At 40.7% G+C, this 8708-nt stretch overlaps 1 pseudogene; it reads left to right on the plus strand.

Annotated features, from left to right (window-relative positions):
* Positions 1-420: 420 nt before the first annotated feature.
* On the plus strand, positions 421-3854 carry LOC139702146 (serine/threonine-protein kinase LATS2 pseudogene; annotated as a pseudogene).
* The last annotated feature ends 4854 nt before the right edge of the window (positions 3855-8708 follow it).

The raw sequence follows: 8708 nt of genomic DNA on the forward strand, positions 1-8708 counted from the left end.
ATGGCCATGTGAGGCATGAATTAAAAAAAAGAATAATTTGATATTATTCAAAAATAATTTCAATAACGATGCTATGAAATTAAGATGGTAATATTTCAAATATATTTATTTTTCTAGCACTTAAGACAAATAAACTAATCACCAAGAAAATAATAAGTACATGCATTATTATTTAGGCTGTTTATATATCCTGTGAATCTCAGAATTATTGCCTTTTATTTGGTTCTAAAGAAAAGTCATGGGGTCTGCGCGTTGGAACCGCGGCGTGAGTGCCCCGGGAAGATGGAGCAGCTGCCGCCCGCGCCACCGCCGCCGCCTGGGGCTCCCCCGTCCCTGCAGAGCCAACAGCAGCTCAAGCCGGCGCTCGAGGCCCAGGAGCAGCGGGCCAGGACGCCCCCGAGGGTGTAGACCGCGCCCAAGAGAGAGTGATGGTCTTCAAAATGAAGACTCTGGAGAATTTTAAGTTCTGTATAGGAATTACAAAAATTGAAGGAAAGAAAATTTTCAAAAGGAAATTGTTTTGAAAAGTATGTTTACAACTAACTGATTCTATTGACTATTTTTTTAAATAATAAAATACTTTGAGAAGATTATATTTACGGTAAAAGGAAACTGGACTAACAATGAGGCCAAAGACTTTTCCTGCCACAACTTATTCTGGGAATAGCCGACAGAGACTACAAGAGATCCGTGAAGGGTTAAAGCAGCCATCCAAGTCTTCGGCTCAGCGGCTGCCCGTGGGACCAAACAGTGACACTTCCCTGGATTCCAAAGTCCTGGGGAGCAAGGATGCCACCAGGCAGCAGCAGATGAGAACCACCCCGAAGTTTGGACCTTATCAGAAAGCACTCAGGGAAATCAGATATTCCCTGTTGCCTTTTGCCAACGAATCAGGCACTTCCGCGGCTGCAGAAGTAAACCGGGAAATGCTGCAGGAATTGGTGAATGCTGGATGTGACCAGGAGATGGCAGGCAGAGCGCTCAAGCAGACCGGCAGCAGGAGTATTGAAGCCGCCCTAGAGTACATCAGTAAAATGGGTTACCTGGACCCCAGGAATGAGCAGATCGTACGCGTCATTAAGCAGACCTCCCCAGGAAAGGGCATTGTGTCCACCCCGGTAACAAGGAGGCCCAGCTTCGAAGGCACAGGCGAAGCGTTCTCATCCTACCACCAGCTGGGAGGTGCAGCCTACGAGGGCCCAGGCTTTGGCACAGATGGCCCCGCGGGACTGGAGGAGGTGCCACGGCAGTATATGGACTTCCTCTTCCCAGGAGTTGGTCCCCACAGCCTGCCTGGCCACCAGCACCCCCCCAAAGCCTATGGTGCCAGCATGGAGGCAGCGGGAGCACATTTCCCGGCCACCTGCCCCACCGGTCCGTCCCTGCCACTTCCAGGTGCACACTATGGCCGCACGCACCTCCTAGTACCTAGGGAGCCTCTGGGCTACGGTGTGCAGCGCAGCCCCTCCTTCCAGAACAAGACGCCGCCCGAGTCGGGGGGCTATGCCTGCCTGACTGCCAAGGGCCAGGGGGCCCCGCCAGGCGCGGGCATCGCCTTCCCCACGCCCACTGCCGGACTGTATGGCCCGCATGCGCACCATAAGCAGGCTGGCCCCGCAGCCCACCAGCTGCATGGGATGGGTTCCCGAGGCCAGGTGTTCACTGGCGACAGCCCACCACAAAGCTTGCTGGTCCCCTCAAGAAACAGCCTCAATGTGGATCTGTATGAGCTGGGCGCCCCCCCCCCCCCACACTGGCCCGCCGCGACTCGTTACAGAAGCCAGGACTGGAGGCTTCACGCCAGCACGTGGCCTTCCGGCCTGACGGCCCAGGACCCAGCAGGACCAACTCCTTCAACAGTCAGCAGCCGCGGGCTGGTGCACCAGGCCAGGCCGAGCCTTCCCTGCCTGCCCCAAACACTGTCACAGCCGTGCACATCTTGCACCCAGTTAAGAGCGTGCGGGTACTGAGACCTGAACCACAGACAGCCATGGGGCCCTCCCACCCTGCCTGGGTGCCCGCACCTGCCCCAGCCGCTGAAGGCCTGGACTCGAAGGATGAGCACGCCCTGGGCCTGGGAGCCACTGCTGTCTACCCACTGGATGTGGAGTACAGTGGCCCAGACCGCAGATTCCCACCTCCACCCTACCCCAAACACCTGCTGCTGCACAGCAAGTCCGAGCAGTACGACCTGGACAGCCTATGTGCCGGTGTGGAGCAGAGCCTCCGTGCGGGCCCAACTGCAGAGCCTACGGAGAGGAGCGACAAGAGCCACAAAAGTGCCAAGGGGGACAAAGGTGGCAAGGATAAAAAGCAGATCCAGACTTCTCCAGTACCAGTCCGCAAAAATAGCAGAGATGAAGAGAAGAGGGAATCCCGCATCAAGAGCTACCCCCCCTATGCCTTTAAGTTCTTCATGGAACAACACGTGGAAAATGTCATAAAAACCTACCAGCAGAAGGTCAACCGGAGGTTGCAGCTTGAACAAAAAATGGCCAAAGCTGGACTCTGTGAGGCTGAGCAGGAACAGATGAGGAAGATCCTTTACCAGAAGGAGTCAAATTATAACAGACTAAAGAGGGCCAAGATGGACAAATCCATGTTTGTGAAAATCAAAACCCTGGGGATCGGTGCCTTTGGAGAAGTATGCCTTGCTTGTAAGGTGGACACTCATGCCCTGTATGCCATGAAGACCCTGAGGAAGAAAGACGTCCTGAACCGGAATCAGGTGGCCCATGTCAAGGCCGAGAGGGACATCCTGGCTGAGGCAGACAATGAGTGGGTGGTCAAACTCTACTACTCTTTCCAAGACAAAGACAGCCTGTACTTTGTGATGGACTACATCCCTGGAAGGGACATGATGAGCCTGCTGATCCGTATGGAGGTCTTCCCTGAGCACCTGGCCCGGTTCTACATTGCAGAGTTGACTTTGGCCATCGAGAGTGTCCACAAGATGGGCTTCATCCACCGAGACATTAAGCCTGACAACATTTTGATAGATCTGGATGGTCACATCAAACTGACAGATTTTAGCCTCTGCACTGGATTCAGGTGGACTCACAATTCCAAATACTACCAGAAAGGGAACCACATCAGACAGGATAGCATGGAGCCCAGTGACCTCTGGGATGATGTGTCTAACTGTCGATGTGGGGACAGACTGAAGACCCTGGAGCAGAGAGCACGGAAGCAGCACCAGAGGTGCCTGGCACACTCCCTGGTTGGAACCCCAAATTACATCGCACCAGAGGTGCTCTTGCGCAAAGGGTACACTCAGCTCTGTGACTGGTGGAGTGTTGGTGTGATTCTCTTTGAGATGCTGGTGGGACAGCCGCCATTTTCGGCTCCTACTCCCACAGAAACCCAGCTAAAGGTGATAAATTGGGAGAACCCGCTGTACATTCCATCCCAGGTCAAGCTGAGCCCCGAGGCAAGGGACCTCATCACCAAACTCTGCTGCTCTGCTGACTGCCGCCTGGGGCAGGATGGGGCAGATGACCTGAAGGCCCACCCTTTCTTCACCTTTCTCCAATGACATCCGGAAGCAGCCCGCCCCCTACGTTCCCACCATCAGCCACCCCATGGACACCTCAAATTTTGATCCCGTAGATGAAGAAAGCCCTTGGAATGAGAATAGTAAAGACAGCACCAAGACCTGGGACACTCTCACCTCCCCCAATAACAAGCACCCTGAGCATGCGTTTTACGAATTCACCTTCCGGAGGTTCTTTGATGACAATGGCTACCCCTTTAGATGCCCAAAGCCTTCAGGAGCAGAAGCTTCGAAGTCTGAGAATGCAGATTTAGAAACTTCTGATCTGGTGGACCAGAGCGAAAGCTGCCAGCCAGTGTAAGTGTATGTGTAGGCTGTGACCAGGTGCCCACAGCTCGTGTCTTCAGAGCCCGGGAGCCACAGCAGGTTCCTGAACAGGCAGATGGGAAGTGCAGGGTGACTTTGTTTGCAATAAGTCTGTTGATTAATCACTTGAAATTCTGGTCTTCACCAAGAAAACCCCAAACCAACAAGAAACTGAAAAAAAAAAAAAAAAAAAGAGAGAGAGAGACTGAAGTCTAGCAGATCTTCGTTTCTAGATTCTGTTTGATGGGTGTCAGGAAGGTTCAACAGGTCTTGGGATTGGCTTTGAGGGCCTTCACTGCATTAAAATAAGATTTTTAACAGTTTAGTACAGTTTAGAAAGAGCACTTATTTTGTTGATATCCAATTTTTCTTACTAAATTATAGGGATTAACTTCGACAAATCATGCTGCTGTTATTTTCTACATTTGTATTTTATCCATAGCACTTATTCACATTTAGGAAAAGACATAAAAAAACTGAAGAACATGTGATAATAAATCTCTGTGCAATAATGTTTGGAAAAAAAAAAAAAGATAAAGCTCTGCTCAGATGTCACGGAGACTGTTTTATCCACACAATGGTTTTTGTTTTGTATTTTTTCCCACATTTCAAAATTGTGATATAATGTTAAAAGCTGCTTTTATTATTTTTTTTTTTGCTTTTTGCATATTATAGTATAATAGAAAGTGTGAGCAAAGTGATATGGGTGTGATTTCAGGTGTCTGGCGTGTGGAAAGTACTGCATGAGCAGGGTTTTTCTATTATAAAATTACCGTATCTTGCCATTCACAGCTGGTCCTGTGAATATGTTTTTACTGAGTGTTTTTAAATGAGGTTTTTTAGACAATGTGCTGATAATGTATTGTGTGGGTGAATTCTTCCTTATGATTGTATCCCTTATTGTTTTGTTAAAGAAATGCAGATGTGTAACTGAGAAGTGATTTTTGTTTGTGTGTTGTCTTGGGTATGATTGGATTCTTTGGGGAGTAAACATAAACATTTGTCATGTACTAAACTTATATACATCAAAAGGGATTAATTCAGCTATACCAAAACATTTTAAGTTAATCATAGATCTGTGTCTATTTCTTGCTCTTTTCATTCTTGGTATAGTTGGCATGTGGAATCCAGTAGCTACCCTACAACTTAACTTTTTCACCAACAGCCCACACTGAAAGCTTAAATGAACATTAGTCCTCCTGTTTTTAGACAGCTGAGATGAAATTGAACAATCTTATGGTTCTTTCCACATTTTTTTTTAGTGTGCTTTGAAGTATCAAAGCTTGGTTTAAACAGTTTTATTTAGACAAATGTATTGTTTAAATCATTTAAACATTTTTCTAAATGTATTCTTTTGTAAAAAAGCAAAAATTCTTCAAAGTAACATTGGAATAAAAAAACAATTAAGCCATACATATTTTCTTAGATGTATAGGTGTATATATAACTATATAGATAAACACAAAATATTCCTTATTTCAAATTAGTATGGTTCCTATTTAAAGTGATTTATATTTGAGTAAAAAGTTCAATTCTTTTTTGCTTTTTAAAAGAACTGATGCATCATATTTTTCATTATATTATTCCACATATTTTTTCCTTGACGTTCTTAGTGTAATGTATCCATTATTTAGTATATATCTAGCAACAACACTTATATAAGTTTATCAATGTCTAAAAAAAACGATTCCTGTGTACTGGTTTACATTTGTATGAATGGCATATTCTGAAGTCTGCTGTGCTTGTATCATGACTTACAGTATTTTCTCTATTTTATAGTAATGCCATGTTGTTATTTACAGCGCTCTGACATACTTTCATGTGGTAGGTTCTTTCTCAGGAACTCAATTTAACTATTATTTATTGATATATCATTTGCCTTTGAAAAGCTTCTACTGGCACAATTTATTATTAAAATTTTGAGTCCAAAAAAAAAAAAAAAGAAAAGTCATATATTACTATTGCTGCATCATTTAAATAAAATCTTTTTCATTATTGTTTTAGTTCTGCCTGGCATTTCAAGTATTTCTAGTAGACTTAGTGTATTAACTTATTAATATATTCTGCTTAACTTGCATGGTAGATTCTTTCAGATTATGTGGGAATATTTTGACATGCATAATGTATTTTTATTTGGTCAACATACTATTTTCTTAAGTTATATAATTATGAACCACACAAACAAAAATATTCTACAAAGGTCACATCAAAATGAAGAGAAGTAAAGCAATTTCATTAAAAATATAACATTTTGTGTTCACCATTGAGCATCAAATTTCTTAATTATCATATCTTGTCATTTTTCTCTTTCATTTCCTAACACAAATTATATTATCTAATACATCTTATAAAAAATTGAATTCTTTGTTTGTTTGTTTGTTTTTGTTTTAGTGGTCACTGTGGGGAATTTTTTTTTTTTTTTTTTTTTTTTTTTTTTTGTAGTGCTGGAGATCGAACCCAGGGCTTTCTGCATGCAAGCCAAAAACTCTACCAACTGAACTGTCTCTGGTTCTTGAATTCTTATTAATAATTTTTTTCCAGCTAAAGTGAAACTTTTTAAATATTTCTATGTGTGTGTATAACACATAACATGACTATGGGTCATATTACATTTATGTACATTCATATAACACATAAGGGGAGAGAAGGAAAGAATGACTATTTTTTAAAAAATATTTTTTAGTTGTTGTTGTACCTTTATTTTTTTTTAATTATTTTAATTTATATGTGGTGCTGAGGATCAAACTCAGTGCTTCACACATGCCAGGCAAGTGCTCTGCCACTGAAGCACAATCCCAACCCCAGAATGATTATTTTTGTGTTTAGGTAATGATATTTGTCTGTATGTGTATTTTTCCTATAAAATTTGAACTTAAAAGTGAAGTATGATAAAGTGATCTGAAATTAAATAGTTAATAAACAGAAAAATTAAGATTCTATGTCTGGTCTGCTGCCAAATTCATTTTTCTGTAATAGGCCTTTGAATATCAGATATTGATCAGGTAAAATCAGTAACAGTGAAACTGATTATCTGGGGAAGATAATCAATATTAAACATATTTGAGAAATTCAGAATTGATATTCTGTGTTTCCTTTTTTTTTCCTTTTTCTCTTTTTATCATTTTTTTTCCCACTAGTTGCAAAGTATAGCACTTATCACAACCTCCTTTTGTCATCCACTTTGGCTACCTAAATAATTTGTTTAGAAAATTTATAATGTATTATCCAATATGATATATAATTGTAAAAGTTTGAGACAAAGGTTTTCAACTCTTTGTACATTATTTTCACATTTATTTTAATGAGAACACATGTAATGGGAGATAATATTTTTTTAATTTCAATGTTGTAATTTTTATAGGTCTTGATCTTCATGTTTGTTGTAATATGGAGTTATATACTAACCAGAGAATAATCTTATTTTGAAAACACAGGACATAATGTCAATTAAACAGGAGAATTTACAAGTTTAAGGGCAGCCTCAACAACGGTGTGAGACCCTTTCTCAAAAATGATTCCATCTCCATCACTGAAAATAAAAGTTGGGGAATCTAGCTCAGAGGTAGAACACCCTGAGGTTTATTTTCTGGTGTTCAAAAAATATGAATAAAAATAAATGAAAAAATGATCAATTAGTTGATAACAATTTTTTAAAATAAGCTATTAAAGTCTGTTTTGTGATTTAATTGGAACAAATTAAAGGATAAGGCTATTTTGTTCTAATCATAATATTGTACAACTCAAAGGATTTATTTTGATAATTTTTACATTACTGAAATATTGGAATATTACATTAATTATTTATCTCTCTGTCAATAACTAGTTGTCAGCTAGTTATATCTAGTGTATAGTCAGCTTGATTTGGCCACCATTCTTTGATAATATCAATCATTGAATTATAAATATGGCTCAAGAAACTTAATCTGGAGGCTTACTGAGGCTGGGCTGTGAGTGGAAAATATTTAGCATGAAAATAATAACATGGACTTTTGAAAATATTTCTCTTTCTGTTTTTGATATAAGAATCTATATATTTATCCATTTACTTAAAAACACATTTGATTGGAGATTTAAAAGGCAATTTGATATTACAGCTTTTTATATGACAAGAGAGGAAACAGCTACCTTGTCCTCTAAATGGAGAAGAAGACATGTGTTCTCTTCATGTCAGATCATCAAGATCTGAACCATTTGCTGTTTAGGAACTGAAGCAATTTTCTTATTTTCTTTGTGTTCCTAGTTCTCCATCTAAAAGTAGCTATAAATATAGTAGGTTTTTTTTAGAGCATTTTGTGTTAGTTTTAAGTAAATGGCATGTGGAGACAGCTTACATATGTAGCCAATACCTAACAAAAATAGCAACAGCTTTCATTTTTTAATTGTCATCCATCTCATGGTCCTTTTTCATTATGCTACAACAGAGCCATAGGATTAGAGAGATTTAATTGCTGAGAACATCAGTGATTCTTTGTGATGCAAGGTGTGACAGCGAGCTATCTTTCTGCGTTTCGTCTGTCATAAATCAATTGGTGATGAATGGTTCCTTTTCTGCACATATGTTTGAAAAGTTTATGTATTGGTAAACTTTTGGGTGACATTTGGAACACAGTCAGTTGTAGCTATTTTAAACAGTATTACTAACAGCCTTCTAACTTGTCTTCATGACACCTACCTTCTGCACCTTTTCCTATTATTTTCACTTCCACCACAATTTTCTTTGTAAAAATAATCTTACTCTTGTCACATTACTTCAGGTGTACCTTTAGGATAAGAATACAAACAAAAAAGAAACTAACAAATATAATGGATTCCTTTTGTTAGGCAACAAGCTAAACGTACTGTAGAAATTA

This window comes from Marmota flaviventris, chromosome 16, assembly GCF_047511675.1.
Source record: "Marmota flaviventris isolate mMarFla1 chromosome 16, mMarFla1.hap1, whole genome shotgun sequence".
Lineage (NCBI taxonomy): Eukaryota > Metazoa > Chordata > Mammalia > Rodentia > Sciuridae > Marmota > Marmota flaviventris.